Raw genomic sequence first — 22596 nt, 5'->3', positions numbered from 1 at the left:
TATGTATTTTTGAAGATCTAGGAGAGAGGAGTTTGTAGACTCCAAACATAAATGATAAGGAAGATCCTGGAGACATAGCTTTGTGGTAGAGTATTTGCATAATATATGGGGTCTGTGGATTTGAGTATCATCACCACAAAAATACTTTTAAGCAGTTATAAGGAGAAAGAAGTGCTAATTATTCTGATTTGATCAATTCATGTTGTAGTCTGTGTGGAACTATCACACTGAACTCCACTAATATGTATAATTAACATACACTAATAAAATTAAAGGTTATTGCCATCCTAAACTAAGATTTAGACAGTAGATTCCTTGTTTTTTCTATGACTTTTTTCCACCTATCTCATAAACTAGGTGATAGTGGATTTTGGACACAGAATAAATTTTGAAAATATTTGTTAACCAAACATGGAAATAATGAAATCATGGCTGAAGGACTCAAATTGTTGAAACAGACTATGCTAGTAAAATTGTAACTTGAAATGATTTTGCTAGTACTTGCTTCAGCTGTTTTGATCTAGGAAATTCTTATCTGTTTTGGCCCTTGAAGCTTTGTGTTTGTTTTTGTCTTTTCTTTTTCCTTTAGCATATATTTTTTTTCTGCGGATTGTACACACAGGAGACGAATTTTAAAGCTCTTCTTGAAGAAATGCATTCTTCTGTTTAAACTTTAAACTTAAAACTAATCTCCTGTCTTGCATAAGCACGTATACTAGGGAAAAGAATGGAAAAAAGTATTAGTAACCTGGACTCCTCACATATTCACTAAAGATAATTCTACCCCTGCACACTCTGTTCTGAACTTTGTTCCAAAGATCAGGACAATGGTTAAGACAGAAAAATAAAACAAGCCAGGTTTTGTTTGACTAATTTACATTGGAAAGGGCAGAGAATTATAAAGGATGAACGTTTTGAGTATTTTGAGGAAAAAGAGTCTGGAATATTAGATATACTGAGTCAGAATGTTAAGAAGTAAATACGTGAAAATAATTTTGATGGACTGTTTGCTCTACATTATGAAGTGAATTAGCAGACAAAATTAAAATGTAAATTTATTTGTAGACTTTAAAATATTTTAAAAAGGATTTATTAGTATAAGATCCAATTTTGAGACTACCACTAGGTGGGCAGATTTTATTAAGCAATATTTAGAAGAGAAGACTTAAGTTTTACCAAAATTATGGGAAATATTGAGGTATGTCTGCCAGTTCTGATAAAAGTGAAGATGGTAATAACCTGTGACATACCCCTTCCATTTCTTCCCTAGAGAAACACACACACACACACATATGTAAAACAACATTTTCTGAAATATTTAAAAATTTTGAGATCAGTCTGAATGTCTTAGAGTAATAAATAAAATTTTATCTCTGATCAAACGTGACTCAGAAATCACAATAAATAATATTTGTATGACTGTATGTTAAAAATATTACATTGAATTACTAAAGAAGTTACTGTATAATCTATTGATATAGAAAGTATAGTGAATAAAATAATATATTTTCATATATTTTATGACTACATGCATATATTCTTAAAACATAAAATATTTTATCAACAAATAAACAAGAAAGTTTATGATAGTAGTGGTTTCTGGAGTTTTAGTACAGGTAAAGTAAACAAAATGAGAAATGGTGACCAAAAGGGATATTAGATTTATCTACAATGTCCTAATTTTTTTGCAAAAACTTTTAAAGTTAAGAAATGGCTAAATAACCCAGAAAATCTTGTGGGCCCTTTAACTAGCTTCCAATAGTAATATAGTAATGCCTTTATACCAACATCTAAACTAGGAATTTGACAATGTTATGGCTGTTATTTTTAACTAGATTTTATTTAGTTTTCACTATTTAAAATTGGCATTAGTGTTTTTTATTTCTTATTAAACATATGTCTTCATGTAATCATCAACACAATTAATACACAGAATTCTTTCATAACCATGAAGAAACACCTGTGTACAACATTTTTATATTATTAGTCACTGTTTACCACATACTATGTCATTCTTGTCCCCTAGAAACTACTAACATTCATTTACAAAGTTCTGTCATTGTGAGAATGTTATAGTGGTGAAACTATATGGAATGTAATGTTTTATAACTGGCCTTTTATTGAGGATGGTAACTTGAATGGTAACAAATTTATAACTTTTATTAGCAGTCCATTTTTATTGTTGAATTGTATTCTGTGGTACAGATATAACATGGCATGTTCAGCTATTTGCCTTTTGAATTATATCTGAAGTTTTCTACTACTTAGTTTTATTAAAAATAATATTTAATTCATGCACATGTTTTTACATAAACATAAGTCATTTCTTGCTGATAAATATTCAGGAATATGATAGCTGGGTTTTGTGTTAATTATATGTTTAGTACTTAAGAAATTAGGACACTATTTTCCAAAGTGGTTTTACCATTAACATTTCTACTAGTAAATATATAAAATACTCAATTTCTATGTATCCTCAAGGATTAGTCAAATGTTTCAACACTTTGACTAGGAGCTGACATTCATTTTCCTCATGGTTTTTAGAAGCTCCAATCCACGGACAGCTGGCTCTATTGTTTTTTGGGTTTTTTTTTTTTTTGAGATCTTATTGCAAAAAAGAAAAGCCATGGTAAAAAGGCATAAGGGAGACACCCTGTGTACTAATGACATCCAGAAAGCAGTATTTAGTAGTAACAAGACAGGGGCAAATAAATACCTACTCTTGAAAAGTATGTTCCCTGAGACCTAATTTTTCAAATAGTCCCCAGTTTCCACAATTGTATCACTTCCCAATAGTCAGTTTATTTTGAATTCACCAGTGATTTAAATTAATGATTAGGTGAGAGGCTTTTTTTCTGAATTTGTTTATTATATATTCTGATCACAGTTTCTCTTCCTGCATCTCCTCCCAGATCTTCCTACCTTCCTCATCCACTCAAATCTATACCCTTTCATTCTCTCTCATTAGAAAGCAAACAGGTAACTAAAAACAAACAAAAACAGAATAGGTCAAAAAAAACAAACAAGAAAACAGGAAAAAAAGGAGCCAAAGAAAAAGCACAAGAAACACCTACACACACACACACACACACACACACACACACACACACACTTTTATAAACAGAAATCACATAGAAAACAAAATCATTAACCATAGTATATGAAGAAAAGTCCTGTAAAGTTTAAAAAAAAGCCCAAAGTATTATGATCCCCTCCCCCAAAATAAAATGCCAAGACAAAGCAGTATGAGACCAAATTAAAAAAAATAAAAAACAAAACAAAAAAATGAAAAAGAAAAAACCCACTCTAAATACCACTGGATTCATTTTGTGTTAACTATCAATTTCTGGGCCTGGGGCCTACCATCAAGTGTGGTTTCTATACCTAGAGAGACTCTGTTAGAGATAACTAATTTTTCCTTTGTGAGAAGTGTATCAATTGGTGATGGCTTCTGGGTTAGGGATGCAGGCTTGTATACACTTCCCTTTTAGTGCTGGGACCCCATGTGGCTTAGAATAGTGCAGGCCCTAAGCATGCTGCCACCAGCTCTGTGCTTTCATAGGGGTGTCAGCCAGGTTGTATCTAGAAAGCCTTGTTTCCGTGGTGTCTTCCATGCCCACTGGCTCTTACAATCTTCCTGCCTCCTCTTGCACAAAGCTCCCTTTGTGCAAGAGGGAGGGACATCCCATTTAGAATTGACTTTTCCAAGTTCTCTCACTCTTTAAATAGTGCCCAGCTGTGGGTCTCTGTATTTTCTCCTATCTACTGTAGGAGGAAGCTTCTCTGATGATGGCTGAATAAGACACAGATCTGTGCATATAGTAGAATGGCATTAGAAGTAATTTTATTCCTATGTTCTTTTAACAGAACATATTGACTCTCCTCTGGGCCTATGACCTGTCTAGCCTCAGGTTGTTGGCCATCTGAGCAGTCTCACGTATGGGTTCCATCTCATGCAGTGGGCCTTAAATCTAATCAGATATCAGTTGGTTACTCTCACAAGGTCTGTGCCACTATTGTACTAGTGTGTCATGCATGCAGGTCACCACTATAGATCAGAGGGTTTTGGTATTTACCTTTCTCCTCAGGTGGTATGTAGAGTGCCTACAATACCATGGACACTAGGCAGTAAGGGGGAAGGATCTAAGTAAGCACCAGCTCAACTTCTCTGTGTTTAATGAGTTGTGTAGGTATCTTCAGCAATAGGGCCTTACCATCAGTTTTTGGATAGCCACCAATAGTGTTGGCAATAGCTTGAGTTGTTTGGGGGTTTCTATCAGCCTCTTTTGGCTAACAACCAAATGAACCTGGAAGCTTCATTTTGTAGTAATAGATGTATAGATAAGACTTTGTCTGTCCCGTTATTTGGTGATTCCATTTATAATTCTTTCATATATGTATATATTTTAAGAATCTTATACTGTAGTAGGTTTCCATATGACCCCTCAAATGGCAATGGCCCTTAATTTTAGCTGTTCCTTTCTATATCCTTTCCTTTGCCATCCTCTTTCCCTCCTCCCCATTTAGTCCTTCTGTTCCAATCATAATTTCAGCTTTTTAAACAGCTGATAAATATCCCATTGTGTAAATATACCACATTTTCTTTGTCCATTCATCTGTTGATGGACATGTAGAATATTTCCAATTTCTGGCTATTATGAATAGAGCAGTAATGAACATGGATGACCAAGTATCTCTGTAGTAGAATTATAGATTCCTTCAGGTATATGCCTGAGAGTGGTATAACTTGATCTTTTTTTATTTTTTATTTTTTTTTTAGTTGTTGAAAAAAAATTCCCCCTCCTCCCCATTACCCATTTCCCTCCCCCTCCTCCCACACATTGCCCCCTCCCCCCACTCCATTCCCTCTCTCCCCTTCCTCCCCACTCCATTCCCCTTCCCTCTCGAAATGGGAGCAGTCCAGATTCCCTGCCCTGCGGAAAGTCCAAGGTCCTCCCACTTCGATCCAGGTCCAGGAGGGTGAGCATCCAAACAGGCTAGGCTCCCACAAAGCCAGTTCATGTATTAGGATTGAAACCTAGTCCCATTGTCCTTGGCTTCTCATCAGCCTTCATTGTCCGCCATGTTCAGAAAGTTTGGTTTCATCCCGTGCTTATTCAGTCCCAGTCCCTCTGGCCTTGGTGAGCTCCCAATAGATCAGTTCCACTGTCACAGTGGGTGAGTGCACCCCTTCTGGTCCTGACTTCCTTGCTCATGTTCTCCCTCCTTCTGCTCCTCATTTGGATCTTAAGAGCTCAGTCCGGTGCTCCTATTTGGGTCTCTATCTCTATCTCCATCCCTCGCCAGATGAAGGTTCTAAGGTGATATGCAAGATATTCATCAGTATGGCTATAGGATAGGGTCATTTCAGGTTCCCTCTCCTCCGTTGCCCAAGGTACTATCTGGGGACATCTCCCTGGACACCTGCGAGCCCGTCTTGAGTCAAGTCTTTTGCCAACCCTAAGGTGGCTCCCTTAATTAGGATATATATTTCTCTGCTCCCGTGTCCACCCTTCCTTTATCCCAACCATCCCATTCCCCCAAACTCCCCCCATCCTCCCCTTCTCACGTTTCTCACCCCATTTTCCCTTTAGCCCCATGCCACCTCACTCCCAAGTTCAATGGAATAGAGTAGAAGACCCGGATTTTAACCCACAAACCTATGAATACCTGATTTTTGATAAAGGAGCTAAAAGTATTCAATGGGAGGAAGAAAGCATCTTCAACAAATGGTGCTGGCAGAACTGGTTGTCAACCTGTAGAAGAATGAAAATAGTTCCATATCTATCGCCATGCACAAAACTCAAGTCCAAATGGATTAAAGACCTCAATATCAGGCTGAATACACTGAACCTGAGAGAAGAGAAAGTGGGAAGTACTCTACAACATGTGGGCACAGGAGATCACTTCCTATGAATATCCCCAGCAGCACAGACATTAAGGGCAACATTGAATAAATGGGACCTACTAAAGCTGAGAAGCTTCTGTAAAGCAAAGGACACTGTCACTAAGACACAAAGGCAACCCACTGACTGGGAGAAGATCGTCACCAACCCTGCAACAGACAAAGGTCTACTCTCCAAAATATATAGAGAACTCAAGAAACTAGACTTTAAAATGCTAATTAACCCAATTAAAAAATGGGGCACTGAACTGAACAGAGAATTCTCAACAGAAGAAATTTAAATGGCCAAAAGACACTTAACCTCTTTGGCGATCAGGGAAATGCAAATTAAAACAACTTTGAGATATCATCTTACACCTGTCAGAATGGCTAAAATCAAAAACACCAATGATAGCCTTTGCTGAGAAAGGTTATGGAGTAAGGGGCACACTCATCCATTGCTGGTGGGAATGCAAACTTGTGCAACCACTTTGGAAATCAGTGTGGTGATTTCTCAGGAAATTCCAGAACAACCTACCCCCAAGATCCAGTAATACCACTCTTGTGAATATACCCAAGAGATGCCTATCATACTACAAAAGTATTTGTTCAACTATGTTCATAGCAGCATTATTTGTAATAGCCAGAACCTGGAAACAACCTAGATACCCTTCAATGGAAGAATGGATGAAGAAAGTTTGGAATACATACATATTAGAGTACTACTCAGCGGTAAAAAACAATGACTTCGTGAATTTTGCATGCAAATGGATGGAAATAGAAAACACTATCCTGAGTGAGGTATCCAAGACCCAAAAAGATGAACATGGGATGTACTCACTCATAATTGGTTTCTAGCCATAAATAAAGGACACTGAGCATATAATTTGTGATCCTAAAGAAGCTAAATAAGAAGGTGAACCCAAAGAAAAACATATAGTCATCCGCCTGGATATGGGAAGTAGACAAGATTGCCGGGCAAACCTGGGAACTTGGAGGTGAAGTGGCATGGGGCTAAGGGGAATTGGGGTGAGAAAGGTATAACTGGATCTTGAGGTAGATCTATTCCAAGCTTCCTAAGGAACTGCTACCTTGTTTTCCACAGTGGCTGTATAACTTTTCACTCCCACCAGCAATGGATGAATGTTCTCTTTACTCCTCACCAGCATGAGGTGTCACTTGTTTTATTGATTTGAGCAATTCTGACTGGAGTAAAGTAAAATCTCAAAGTGGCTTTAATTTGTATTTCCATGATGACTAGTTATATTGAATATTTCTTTACATGTTCCTTGGCCATCTGTGCTTCATATTTTGAGACTTCTGTTTAGATTAAAATTGGGTTGTTTGTCTTGATCTCCAGTTCTTTTGAGTTCTTTATATATTTTAGATATTAGCTCTCTATCCTATGTGTAGTTGATAAAAAATAACTTTCCCATTCTGAAACATTACACTTTGCCCAAATGATGGTGTCCTTTGCCATACAGAAACTTAATTTCCATGAGGTCCCTATTTACTAATTATTGTTCTTTGTGCCTGTGCTATCAGTATTCTGTTCATATCTCTTTTTGAATATATATATCTTTTTATTTATTTTGAGAATTTTATATGAATACTGTATTTACTTCATGCCTCCATTCCTCTCCTCTCTCCAATTCTTTCTGTGCACACCCTACTCCGTCTCAAGTTCATGACCCCTTTTTATGTAGTTATTATTGTTAAATACAACATATGAATGTACACACACACACACACACACACACACACACACACACACACACACGCTAGCCCTCAAGGAGAAGATTTCCAGGTCAGTCCCTGCTTGATTCTTCTAAGTTTTGTATCCAAAGTGTCTGGTATCTTCAATAACAGTGTTTTACTTTCAATTTCTGGGAGGCAACCAAGGGCTATAGCATAGTTCATATGGCTTTGGAAGTATCTTATACACCCCTGGACAACAACTTGAGGGAAGGTGCCTGGCACTGAGGTTTTTGTTATATAATCTGTGGCTCTTGGGGGAGCATTATCACCCCAACTGACATAACTTCATTTAAATTACCTATATATGTATTACACACATACATATATACACATACAGTATATATGCATTTAAGGAAACATAAAATAATGTTTCTCTGTAATATTTTCAATCATCCTTGGTGTTCTTTATCCTTCCTTCATTTTCCTCTGTATTGTCTTTTTTCTCACCTCCCAGATAAATTCCCCACTCTATTTTCCCATTCCCCCATTCACAGCACATGCATCCTACTATCTTCTCTAGAGAACCCTGCCATGTTTTCTTTTTACTTTCCTGGTATCTGTAGCTACTCCAGGTTATATACTCTCATATAAACATTTGAAATTAGGAACCACAAATAAATGAGAATATGTAACATTTGTGTTTTTGGGTTCTGGTTACTTGGTATAATATCTTCTAGGTCCATCCATTTACCTAAAAATTTCATAATTTTATTTTTCTTTAGAGATGAATAGAATTCCACTGTGTGCATGTACCACATTTTCATCACTCATTTATGAACTGAAGAACATTTTATTTGTTTCCATTTCCTATCTATTGTGAATAGAGTGACAAGGAACATTGCTGAGTAAATATCTGTGGATTAGAATGTTGAATCTTTTGGGTATATTTCAAAGAGTGGGACAGCTGGATCATATGGTAGATCTACTTTTAGCTTTTTGAGAATTCTCCACACTAATTTCCATAGTGGTTGGACGAGTTTTCAATCCTAGAAACAGTAAATGAGTGTTCCCCTTTTTCCACATTTTTGCCAGCATTTGTTGTCTGTTTCCTTGACCTAAGCCATTCTGATTGAGGTAAGATGAAATCTCAAAGTAGTTTTAATTTGTGCATGTGTGACATACAAAAATAAACAAAATCAGAATATGTAAAAATAAAATATTGTTGATAAAATATTTAAGGGAGGATTATATAATGGAGAACTATAACCTTTTTATGGATTGGTAGTTTAGAAAGCGTAATAATCTTAAAATATTATTTCTCCCTAAATTTAATTATAATTTCAATTAAGTCCCCAAACAAAACTTCTAAAAGGTTTTTAATGAAAATAACAAATTAGCTTTAATATTTATGTAGAAACACAGCAACCCAAATAGTTTTCATAATCATTAAAAAATAAAATTTGGGGGCTGGAGAGATAGCTCAGCAGTTATGAGTACTAGCTGTTCTTTCAGAGAACCCAAGTTTAATTCCCAGCACCCACATGGTGATTAACAACTGTTTGTAACTCCAGTTCCAGAGTATTTGGCACAATCACACAGACATAATGCAGGCAAAACTCCAATGCACACGAAATAAAAATAAATATATTTAAAAGGAAAAATAAATATAATTTGAAGACTTATACTTCCTGATTTTATGACATATTAAATCAATTGTACTCAATAAATATGTTATTGACATAAAGATAAGCCTACAGACAATGGGCCAGAATTCAGAGTTCTGAAATAGATTTGTTTAAATATAGCAGATAAAGTTTCAAATAAACTGCTAAGACCAATTCTTGCTTTGGTTGAAGATGTGGAGAATAGCTTTTCAATAAACTATGTTGAGATAACTGAATGTCTATATGTAAAACAATTAGCTGTCATCTCTCACCACACAAAAATTAATTGAAAGTGGATTATAAACCTAAACATAAAATTAAACCCATAATATTCCCATGATAAAATATGGGAGAAAAATCCTTGTGACTCTGATAGGATGAATAAGTGTAGATGGAAGTTTCTGTCCCACAGGGGCCTACAGCTGTTCAGTTACAAAGAACACACAGGGGCTTATATTAATTATAAACCATTTGGCCTATTAGCTCAAGCTAGCTTTTACAACTCAAATTAACCCATAATTAAATACCTTTTACAACTTAAATTAATCCATAATTATTATCTTTGTTTAGCCACGTGGCTTGGTATATTTTCTTAGTAAGGCATTCTCATCTTGCTTCCTCTATGTCTGGCTGGTGACTGTGTCTCCGCCTTTCCTCTTCCCAGAATTCTCCTACTCTGGTTTCCCTACCTATACTTCCTGCCTGGCTACTGGCCAATCAACATTTTATTAAACCAATATGAGTGATAAATCTTTACAGTATACAAGAGCATTGTCTGAAAGCAGATACGTGATTCCACAAAGTTTTCTCCTTTTTGTCCCTGGCACCAGTAAATATTTTGTCTTACATGGTGAAAGGGACTTTGAAGGCATAATTAAAATAGTTGAAAAGGGGGCATTGTCCTGGGTCAAAGTGGTGTACCCACAGTAATCACAAAGGTCCTTATTAGAGGAAAACAATAGGTACATAAATGTACACAAAAAGATGAATACAGAAGTTGGAATGATGATCTTTAAAGGTAGAAGAAGGGGGCCACACAATAAGGAATACAAATGAACTCTATAAGGTAGAAGGCAAAGAAAAAGATTGTCTCCAAGACTCCAAGGTAAAATAACTTATTCAACAATGTAATTTTAGCTCCACAAGAGGCATTTTATGTTTCTGACTCTCAGAATTAAGATAATAAGCATGTTATTTTAAGACACTATATTAATATAATGTGCTACAACTGTAATAGGAAACTAATAATGAGTTAGACAAAAAGTGCTCAGCAAAACTCAAAAGCATGTCCCATTGGAGATGAAGTTGAAAAACTGTTTTTTCCAGGTCTGAGTTCAATTGTTAGCAGACACAGTAAAGAAAGGAAGTCTAAGACTTAGAAAGAATGACTTAAAAGAATTCTACAATAATGATATAATCCAATACAAAAAAGATATGAATTAAGATCTCAAAAAATATACCCAAATAAGTAGTTAAAAACCTGAAAGTTTATAACATTATTATTCATCAGGGAAATGGTATTTAAAACCAAAGTGTTATAAATTTATTATGCAAACATTGAGAACAAAACTTGGAAAAAACTGACATAGAAATATTGCAGTGGATGTTCAGTGACTATTGTATGTGAATGGAAAGAAAAATTATAAATATATATATATAATATATATTCAGTGTTTGTTCACTTCACATTTATTGATAATTTTGCTTCCAATGTAAACATACAATTAACAGCAAAATATTTTGATTGTTCAGTTCATATAAGAGTAGATTTATATGACCCTAGTCTTCTCTGTGCTTTTCATTTATCAAGGATAGAACAGGCCCTTTATATATGCTTACTTATTAACTATATCTCCCTACAGTATCTAAAAGCCCTTTGTGGATATATCATATGTATTGTTTGAAAAAGGTAATACACCATGACCAAGTTGTCTTTACTCCAGGGATACGGGAATGCTTGAACATATGAAAATCAATAAATGCAACACATTACATGAATGATGTATCACAAATAATAAAAACCCACAAACAGATATTGGGGTTCAAGCTGAAGATCAGAAAAGCAAGGCAGCCAGCCACTGGCTCTTATCTCTACCTCAGATTGAAAATGAGTGATCTTGCCTTCACGAATCCTCAGATTGACAATGAGCATGAGACCTGTCTCCTTCTGTCTTATATTCTTCTCTAGTGCTAAAATTAAAAGTGTGCACCACCATAGCTTGGCCCCTATGGTTAACTAGTGTAGCAGGTGGGATTAAAGGTGTTTGCCACCACTTACTGGCCTGTACTGCTGTCTAGTCTGACTGATTTGCATTGATCTTCAAGGAAGTTTTATTTCTTAAAACACAAATAATATACCTCTATAAAATGCAGTCAAGGACAGAAATCACATTCCACATTCCAATAGGTATAGAAAATGCATTTATCAAAATCCAACACCCTTAATGAAAAAAAGTTCTTGCAAAATTAGGAAGAGAAGTAAAGTATCTCAACATAATAAAGGGCATATATGACAAAGCTATGAGCAACATTACACTATGGGGAAAACAGAAAGCATCTTTATTAAAATCAAGAACAAGATAGGTTTCACAGTCTCTACTCATTTAACATAGTATTGGAAGTATTAGGGCAATAAGACTAGAGAACCAAGCAAAAGGAATAAAAATAGGAAGTAAAAAGTAAAAGTATCTTCATTGGTAGATGATATGATTTTATGCATAAGATACCTAAAAAATCCACCAGAAAACTCTTAGGGCTGACAAACACTTTTAGTAAAGTGTAAGGCTAAAAAATTAATACACAAAAATCAATAGCCTTCCCATATACCAATGACAGACAAAATAAAAAGAAATTAGATACACAACACCATTCATAATTACCTAAAAATACTGACTTTAATGAGTGTGGCTTATTTCACTTAAGATAATCTCAAGTTTCATATATTTTCTTGCAAATATAGTTTCATTCTTCTTTACAGCTGAATAAAATTACACTGTGAATATATGTCACACCTTTTTTATCAATTCATCTGCTGATGGGAATCTAGGTCGATTCCATGATTTGACTATTGTGAGTGCTTCTGTAATAAACATCAATGTGCAGGTATCTCTGTGGCACATTGATTAAAATGGTTTGGGGTATATTCTCAAGAATGTTACCGCTAGGTTATATGGCAGCTTTTTGAGCAAGTACAGTAATAGCTCTTGGCTTCAGAAAAAATATCTCTGTAAAATAAGGAGGTACAAGAGAAATTTCCATTTGTTTTGAATTATACTTTAACTATGTCTTATAACCTTAAAATAGCCTGTGAGTCAGACAAAGAAGGTAGGTATTATTTTCCTCATTTATGATTTAGGTCTAGGTTGTTCTGCTGGCTAGTTTTATATCAGTTTGACACAAAGTAGAATATTATGGAAGAGGGAACTTCAATTGACAAAAATCCCCTGCCAGATTGGCTTCTGATTAAAGATTGATGTGTGAGGGCCTAGCGCACTGTGGGTGGTGTCACCGCTGGGCTGGTAATTCTGGATGCCATAAGAAAGAAGGCTAAGCCAATTATGAACAGCAAGCCAGTAAATAATACTCCTCCATAGCATCTGTTTCAGTTTCTACTTCCAGCTTTCTTCCATGAGTTCCTGCCCTGACTTTCCTGGATAACAAACACCAAGTTATAAGTTATAAGATAAAAAATCCTTTTCTCTCCAGTTTTCTTTTGGTCATGGTGTTTATTCACAGCAATAAAAGCCCTAACTAAGACAGAAATTTGTATCAGTACATGGTGTATTGCTGTGACCGACTTGACCATGTTTTGGAGAGAATTATAGGAAGACTTTAAAATTTGTTCTAGAGAAGCTGTTGAGTGGTCAGAGCTCAGTGGACGGTTCTGTGCGAATTTAGAAGAACTAAGAATGTCGAGAGTATTGTAGACAATGGAGGCCTGTCTTGTGAAGTTTCAGAGTAAAGTTTGAGAGGCTCTTAAAGACTCTACTGGGACCATCAATATTTTGAAATAAGAATCACTACAGTGAAACTGCTAGTTCACTGGGACAATTGATACTATCCAGCCAGGGCTGAAGAATCAGCTATGATTAAGAAAACAAAGCATTTTAAGGCCAAATCTCCTGGGAAGTGTTTCCTTAGGATTAGCACACAGAGGCTGTCATCTTAGAGAATGCCAAGGCTATACCTTGAGCTGGCACTTGAACTTGGTAGTTTGTAATAGTCTCCAAAATGGCATGAAGGGGTCGTGGAAAGAAGCTGAGGCGTGGTCCTGTGTGACGGGGCTGCAGATATCAAAGAAAGACCAGGAGAGCCCATTGGTGAAGGTGTAGCTTCAGTTTCAGTAGAAGGCCCAGAATTGAAGGGGTCATGGAAAGAAATTGAGGCTTGGCACCATGTGTCAGGGATAGAGACCCTGAAGAAAATCCAGGAGAGGTTATTTGTGAAAATGAAGCCCAGCTGCTTCAAAGATCTCAGCATTTTGGAGATGCAAGTATCATGGGATGACTGCTAAGGACAGCAACAGCTGTGGAGTGGAGCAGGCCTGAGCCTAAAAGACAAGCTGTGTGTGCTGTATCAAACCCTTTGAAACTAGAAGCTTATGAATCCCAGAAGCCTAATACTGAACCTTACACTGCTAGACTTTGTGGAGTTTGGTTTTTATTTGATTTGATTGTTACTATGCCATGATTATTCCCTCTGAGAGTAAGAAAGTGTTGAACTTGTTTTTGTTTTGTTTTGTTTTTTAATCTTACAGGGCCCCACAGCTAAGAGACTTGAGCTTTTGGTTTTGTTTTGTTTTCTTTTTCGAGACAAGATTTCTCTGTGGTGCTTTTGAGCCTGTCCTGAAACTAGCTCTTGTAGACCAGGCTGGCCTCGAACTCACAGAGATCCGCCTGCCTCTACATCCCGAGTGCTGGGATTAAAGGTGTGAGCCACCACCGCTTGACTGAGACTTTGGACTCCTAAAGAGACTTTGGAATTTTAGAGACTGGATATTTTAGAGACACTTTGGATCTTTTTTTACTTTGAATATTTTATTTTTTGACCTCTATTTGTTTTTTATTTTGTTGATGGTTTACATTTGATGGTGTATACAATGGCATATACATTGGAACATCAAATACATCAACATTGGGTGGGAGTAATAACTAATGTCTGTCTTTTTTTAAGACAATTACATTTCTTTCCACTTGAAAACAGTTTCTGCCACTAGTAAACTCTCAGTTTTACAAAATGTAAGATTAAATTTGGCCTTTAAGCAATTAAGAAAACATTTAATGTATAAAAATAGAAGCATTTCCAAATTAAAAAAGTGAAAACTGCATTTAGTTATCAGACATTTTCTTTTGGTTTTTAACATTCATAATAGTAACATTGAATATGAAAATTATATAGGGAAACACACAAAGGTCCAAAGAATCCATTTTTGCTATTTTTTAAATTATTTAAATATTTAAATTTAAAAGACTATCACACTTGTTTACAATGAATTGTGGTCCTATCAATTCTACATTTCCTGTTTCTCACTACCCCTATTTTCCCTCTACACAGCAACCTGCATATATTACAACCACTAACTTTTATTTTAGTAACCCACTAAATCTACTTAGTGCTACACATATATGCATGGGACTATCCACAAGAGTATGGCAAGCTGTCAAAGTTCACACCTCTGAAAGAAAATAAATAAGGGGGCAAGCGTTTTAGTAGTAAATAGGAAAAGTGTTTGGTAAACAAGGGGAGTAGCACTAATTAAAATAACCACATGGTGGTGAGAGCAGTCAAAATGTCTATGGATTATATATATTTGATATATAATCAAATATATTTGGCTGGGAAGGAGCTGCTGGTTGGGATGAGTTCTAAAGATGGATGGCAGTGGTGGTTACACAGTATTCAGTGCCACTGAACAGGAACAAAGAAAAAGGTGATAAAGGGATGTGATTCGTGTTAGCTTCATCTTTCTTCAGTATCTAGAAAATAAATGAATTGATCATAGTAACAGAATTGTTCATTCTGTAGCAGTAAACACCTAAAGATTAAAATGAAATACAATTTTCAATAGTACTAGAAATAATAAAAAATTTAAAAGAATTTCTAAAGAATTTTAATGATTTCTCTGAAGAAAAGTTTTAAACTCTGGGAGAAGACAGACATTAACACTTTACAAAATCCATCTGTTTACATGGAAACCATGATGCTATTTATAAGCAAGAGTCCGGGTGGAACCTTGCTGGATGGCAGCCGCCCTTCCCTGAACAGCAGTTCCACCTTAACTTCATGTGGAGAGCAGCAATTCCACCTTAACTTCATGTGGCTTTATTCATGAAGCTTTCAGTTGCAAGAGTATATATTTGTAGATAGTTCGTTTCTTTTATTTATTTATTTATTTATTTATTTATTTATTTATTTATGATTTCTGCCTCCTCCCTGCCACCGCCTCCCATTTCCCTCCCCCTCCCCCGATAAAGTCCCCCTCCCTTGCCAGCCCAAAGAACAATCAGGGTTTCCTGCCCTGTGGGAAGTCCAAGGACCACCCACCTCCATCCAGGTCTAGTAAGGTGAGCATCCAAACTGCCTAGGCTCCCAGAAAGCCAGTACGTGTAGTAGGATCAAAACCCCATTGCCATTGTTCTTGAGTTCTCATTAGTCCTCATTGTCCGCTATGTTCAGCGAGTCCGGTTTTATCCCAGGCTTTTTCAGACCCAGGCCAGCTGGCCTTGGTGAGTTCCCCATAGAAAATCCCCATTGTCTCAGTGTGTGGGTGCACCCCTCCCGGTCCTGAGTTCCTTGTTCGTGCTCTCTCTCCTTCTGCTCCTGATTTGGACCTTGAGACTTCAGTCCGGTGCTCCAATGTGGGTCTCTGTCTCCTTTCATCACCTGATGAAGGTTAATATTCAGGAGGATGCCTATATGTTTTTCTTTGGGTTCACCTTCTTATTTAGCTTCTCTAGGATCACGGTAAAGAGACAAAACATTTCAAGTGTTTGAGTTTTAAAGACTGATGGACTTTTAAAGTTTGGAATATGTTTTATATTGTGATCATTGAAATTAGTATGACATACTTAGGACAATATGAAAAGAAGGGTTATGGTTTAACAGTGATGTATTTGTGTCTCTACTAGGGGTCAGTTATGCTGGCTTGCTTTGTATCAACTTGACAAAAACTTGAGTCAATTTGGAAGAGAGAAACTCAAATGAGGAAATGCCCCCACAAGACTAGCCTCTGAGAAAGTCTGTCGTGCATTTTCTTGACTTATTATTAGTGACAGACGACCCAACTCACTGTGGTCAGTTCCAGCTCTGGAATGATGATCTTGGGTGCCATAAAAAAAAGAAGGCTGTGCAAGCCATAGAGAGCAAGCCAGTCAACATTATTCCTCAACTTTTGCATCAGTTCCTGCCTCCAGATTCCTGCCTTAAATTCCGGACCTGATTTCCCTGAATGAGGGAGGGACTACAAGCTGTAAAATAAAATAAAACCTTTCCTCTCCAAACTGCTTTTGGTCATCATGTTTTACTACAGCAATAAAACAACAATAAGATTGTTGGCAATGATATTTGGCCAAATTCATACAAGGTAAACCCAAGAGTAGAACATTTCATAAAAACAGATGCAGCAATTGTCTATTATTTTTCATGGTCCTTAACTGTGAGCTCATAGCAACCTTTTCTTTGATGTAGAACACTAGATGCTATGTGCTGTTTTACCTTCATCTACCTATTCAAATGAGTCCCTTGTAAGCCCCATTCTTAGGTCTTAGAAAGTGCTGAGACAATCTGTTAGAATGTGATATTTTAATTTAGAGTTGGTGAAGGTCTTAGAGATATAAAACCAGACGAGACAAGAGCATTTACAGGTTGAAAAATGGAAAATAGTTTGAAATAAATTACCAATTTTCTTTGAGTGTTTTGAGCTCCTGATTTAAGCAGTCATCTTTTATCCTGATAATATTTTTCTCTTAATCACTCTCCTCCTGAGTCATTCTGATCTCTGAGACAAGGAGCCATTTTTTTTTTATTACAGAAGGTTATTGTTTCTCCCAATGTCAGAGGGGCCGGAGGTGGTGGACACACCTTAAGCTTTGGTGTTTTTGCTTATTGAGGAAACAGAAAGGGCCTGCCAAGAGCTGGTGCAAAACTGTTCTCCATCTTCTTAAGGGTGTCATTTCAAGCCCTAACAATTTTTAACAATTTCAGACATTTTAAAAATAGACATTATGGATATATAATGTCTTGTTTATTTATCTACCTGACTACCCCTCTACTTGTCTAATATCTATGCTGTGATTAGCTGCCAGAATGCAAATACAAAATCTCAAGATAGGTTCTAATTTAAAGGACCTCACATCATGAGAAAAGCACATGACAATTAGCATGATATGTTTTTCAACTACTACATGTATATAACATAGTTTTCTTCTTTTTCAACAAATATGAAGTATATTTGAAAAGCTAATGGTATTGTTTCTGTGAAATTCTTCCCCGTTTTCTCTAAAGGGGACATTGCAGTGGGAAAGATCTCTGGCCAAAGTTTGTTAGACAGGCTGCCAAAGTGTGAAATCAGCCAAAGTTTCTCTGGTGCCCTTCCAACCTCCCTGACTACTGGCTCTGAATTCTTCACTGTCTTTAGACTGTCTCAGGTTTTACAATTCTCCCCATAAAGCACCTCATCCCTATCTGCCTAAATCAGGAAGTTCCAAACTAGCTTTTGTACTTAATCTTTTCTCTGGTAAAAGTGTATCTCCATTCTTTTTTTTACAGGAGGCACTAGATTTGGAAAACTGATTCTCTGGACTTGGGCACTAATGCAGGAAACAATGCATCCCATTTTACCTCAGGTCAGCTCCACTATCAGTTCACAGAGGACAGTGCCCCTTCCCATACTAAACCTTTACAAATGTGGCCTACCAATTTCTTTTTTTTTTTTTTTAAGATCAACCACAAGTTTTATTTCGGTTTGCCAAAAAATTCTGTTTATACGGTTGCCCTTTAAAAGACATAGACTTAATCAGGTCCTTAAAATTCTTGGCCTCGTGTCAGCTAGAAACTGAGACTCAGTCCTTCCCACCCACACGCTTATCTTCATTTACAGTCTTTCATCCTTTATCCATGACGCCTCTGGCTGTGTGCCTGGAAGAAAACTCAGGGCCGTCCAATTAACTGACTTATCGGTAGGAGGTGAGCAGGCTTAAGTTAATCTGGGGGACACCAAAAAGCAACATCTAGGAAAGGACTGCTGAACCTCACAGGGAAGCCCCGACAACTATCACCTAGAGTGAACATTAATCCAGTCGAGATTAATTCATTCAGAAGGCAAAGGGCAAGTTTTCAAGATTCATTATTATGAACTGGCCCCATTCTGCCCTACCTACTTAGGGAATTTGCTAAGCTCCCAGGCAAGTCATTCTGAGTAGGCAATGGAGTATCTTCCTCAAGTCCTCCCCAAAGAGAAAAATCATCAAGTTGTCCCATCTTCACACCAACTCTAATCCTCAAATACAAGTCTAGGAAGCTGTTGTGATGTGCGACCACACATGAGTGCTTCTCTGACAAAGTACAGAGAAAGGAAGCGCGGTTCTCAAATGCTTCGTTCCGGTGATTTAATTCCAACACTCGATTTAACACATCTGAAATGGGAAATGAGAAAATTAAGAAATCAGAGCAAAATAGAGCTAAACGGAACTGTGGAATCTGGTGTTACTCTGTGGCTGTCTGCCAAGGCCTTCTCACGTCACAAATCTGAGCTCACTGCCATGCGGAAGCACTGCTGTGTGGTCCTAAAAGTCAATGGGAGTGCAGCTCTGTTGGCTTCGCCTCTGAAGCAGCATCCCATAGTTAGCACTGTAGACTTGGCCAGTCGTTAGCTTTCTCTTTCACCTTGAACATTCTAGAAGAGTGCTTGGGTTGTCTGTGATTCTTTCCTGCAACAAGAATCATTCTAGGTAATAGGAAGCAATACTGCAGGCAGTTTTACCCTGAATTACCAGAGGCTGCCTTGGAGTGAGCTCCAGTGAAAGGTCTGGGCTATGCTGCTTCTTACTGTTAAGCACAGTAATTAACATTGCCAGTATGAGGAAAAGCTCTTCTCAGTCACTTCTCTCAGATAAATCTGTGTGTGTGTGTGTGTGTGTGTGTGTGTGTGTGTGTGTGTGTGTGTGTGTGTTGTGTGCGCATGCTAAAATCTAGAGTATACAACATGCACTATATATTTAAATATGGGATATTATTATAATATATAGTCAAATACAGTGAGTATGCTAATATCTGGAGTATATAATATGCACTATATATTTAAATATGGGATAGTATTAATATAATATATAATCAAATACACACACACATATATATGTATGTGTGTGTGTATATATATATATATATATATATATATATATATAGAGAGAGAGAGAGAGAGAGAGAGAGAGAGAGAGAGAGAGAGTCTTGAGATGAGCTCTCACTGGCTTTGGGTTTTCAGCAATCTTACTTTCATAGTCTCCCAGCGGCTAGCATTATAGACCTGAAATTAAGTGTTTCTTTTTGCTGGGTTATATTTAACAAGTGTTCAGCTCTTGCTCAGAATCACTGTTCTAGTGATTCTGCTCGGTGCTAGCAACATGGAGATATAGAAGTTAGACTCCCAAAGAGTTCATATCTGGAAAAAGAAGAGAAATGTGCGTACAAATTATTCCAGCACTGTGTGATGTTTTTACTTCAGTGTGTAGTCCTCTAGACGTTTAAAAATTAAATCATGGGACCAGTAAAGGAGAAAAGAATGTAAGTCTAGCTACAGAGAGAGGGGAGTTTCCTTATAAAGTTTAATTGTATTGAGATGTGAGATGAGATTTGAAAAAGAAACAAATATTTGGCAGACAGAGCAACCACAAGCTATATCCAGCTGAAGAAAGGCAGTGAAATAGGCAGAAGGTCAGGAGAAAGATAAAATTGAAGGGTCAAAACATGAGCTAAAAGACCAATGACAGAGACTCTGTGTCCCTCTAAAGAGGGTTGAGAGTCAGGGAAAACAATGCTTGATTGATAAGTGGAAAGGCCAGACAGTAGTGGCATACACCTTTATTCACAGCACTCAGGAGGCAGAAGCAGGTAGATGTTTTTGAGTTCAAGATTAGCCTGGTCTACAGAGCAAGTTTCAGGACAGGCTTCAAAGCTGTAGAAATCCTTTCAAAAAAACAAGCAAACAAACAAACAAAACACCAGCAAAAAAGTGGAAAGGCCAGGTAGTGGTAGGGTACACTTTTAATCCCAGCACGCGAGAGGCAGGAGGCAGAGGCATGTGGATATCTGTCAGTTCAAGGGCAGCATGGAATACAGAGTAAGTTCCAGACAGCCAGAATTGAAACATAGAGAAACCCTGTCTCTTTTTAATCTTGTGTAGCCCAGCGTGGCCTTGAACTCACAGAGAGGTGCGTGCCACCACTCCCTGGCTTCTAGTGTTTTAGCTCTGCACTCTGATCTTTAGGTAAGCTTTATTTGTTAAAACATAAACAAAATATCACTACAAAAGACAGTTTGATTCTTCTTTCATCCTAGTTTTTCCCTTATTTTCTGCTATTCCTCGTTGTAGAAAGTATCTGTGAATAGAAAAATATTATTTTCAAAATCTGAGTTTAAGGCATTGTTTGTTCAAAATGAATCTATTCCTCCTACATGTTCTTCATAAAGCTTAGAATTAGACATATAAGAATTCAGCAATAAATTGTCAAATATTATAAGTTATAATTTATTTACAATGTAACCAACAAATGTTGTTCACACACTTACCACACAAGAATACTCCTCTTTGGGGCTCTTGGTTAGAAGAATAAATAAGGTATTATCATTAATATTTAAAACACAAAATGGATACAATGGAACCAGAGTAAAAATGTTATACTTCCTAGATTTAGATCTGAGTTTATGTGACATAAATATCTTTGTTAAAATTATCACCATCGTGGCTTTCCTTCCTCAAGCCAAGATGATTTATTTATATCTACATGATAGTCATGTCTAATTCTAAGATCTCCAGTACTCTTCTTGAAATCTAAAGCAATTCCCATTTCTGTAGTTTTACTCTTCCTATCTTAGATGGGTCACTCTTCTTGGCCTCTGTTTTCCTTTCTTTAATACAGAGTCAGGACTTTAATAATAATCGTCAAAAGTTAATGAATATTATGAAATATAGAACATTTATATGCAGCAAAATATCTGAGTACCTGGCAAAGTTAATTTACAGTTGGGTTGATCTATGTTTGAGGTAAAGTCAGTCCTATGATTTTCTTCCATTAGAACAATGTACCCCTCTCCATTACCTTCTAGGCATTAACTGAGAGACTTCATAATGGTTTCACAAAAGGAAAGAACCTGTAGCCTCTTGCTACACTACCCCACATTTTCTTCTCCACTCTGCACACCTGACTCAGCATACAATGGAGTCTGAGTCCTTCTATTAAGTTCTTTCTGTATAGCAGTGGAAATCCAGAGTATTAAATCTAGGCTGAGAATCTACCACTGGGAAGGATATTGAGAAAAGAAACATGTTAAGGCATGAGCAAATAGTTTTACTTTACCTGAGAAGTGTGCATATAACTGAGCAGTGTATGTACATGGGTATGAATTTGCATATAAAGATGAATTTTATAGAGTTTCATATTAAACTCATTGCTTATTAAACCAATTGCAGATCAAAAATATCCTAAGAAAATTACATGCCTACTAAATATGTGCAGAACATTTTCTTGTGTTTATTCCCTAAATAGGACAGTGGTTATTTATACTATATTAGGCATTACAAACAATCTAGAAATAACTTAAAGTACCCATAAATCACATGCAAATAGAAGACTATTCTGTATTAGAGACAGAAACACCCTCTAACTTGAATATCTGTGGGAGATTTAAGGGTTAATTTCTCAGGGCTATGAAAGTATGACAACATAAGATTATCTGCAGATCCACGTTCATGGAGAACTTGAACTCCATCATGTGAGTTTGGAAGAAATAGGATGAGATGGATTATTCAAATGAAGGATACAGAAACGCATTCATTGACTGTGCAAGGAGCTCTTCCAAAAGGAGGAAAAAGCACGGAGGAACTAGGACAAAAGTGAGCACAGGACAGTCAGGACCATGAATGTTCTTTCAGATCTTATTGTGACTGTGGTTGTAAAGAGAAGCTTTACATCTGAGGGTTGTTATCAGGTTAACACAGAAACACTGTGCAAAAGACTCCCTGGTGCCTTTTCATAACATTGGCACGGTGGCCTATGAGTTCCAGGCCTGGCTGTAGGCTCCACCATAAATCAATGTCATCATCAGGAAAGCAAAGCCAAAGAAGCATCTTGTCACCTT

General features: G+C 36.7%; 1 long non-coding RNA gene across 3 annotated transcripts in view; it reads left to right on the top strand.

Moving 5' to 3' along the window:
* LOC121436625 overlaps nt 1-18061 on the top strand; it is a 38742-nt gene extending 20681 nt beyond the window's left edge. For 2 of the 3 annotated variants that reach the window (XR_005972719.1, XR_005972720.1), the window contains exon 4: nt 16374-16672. This is a non-coding gene — a long non-coding RNA (uncharacterized LOC121436625). Of the gene's footprint in view, nt 1-16373; nt 16673-18012 lie in introns of those variants that run through there. The other variant, XR_005972721.1, reaches the window with a different exon arrangement.
* The last annotated feature ends 4535 nt before the right edge of the window (nt 18062-22596 follow it).

Source organism: Microtus oregoni, unplaced genomic scaffold, assembly GCF_018167655.1.
Source record: "Microtus oregoni isolate MIOR12 unplaced genomic scaffold, Mior012 000050F_000, whole genome shotgun sequence".
Taxonomy (NCBI): Eukaryota; Metazoa; Chordata; class Mammalia; order Rodentia; family Cricetidae; genus Microtus; species Microtus oregoni.
This window is presented reverse-complemented; position numbering and strand designations above follow the sequence as displayed.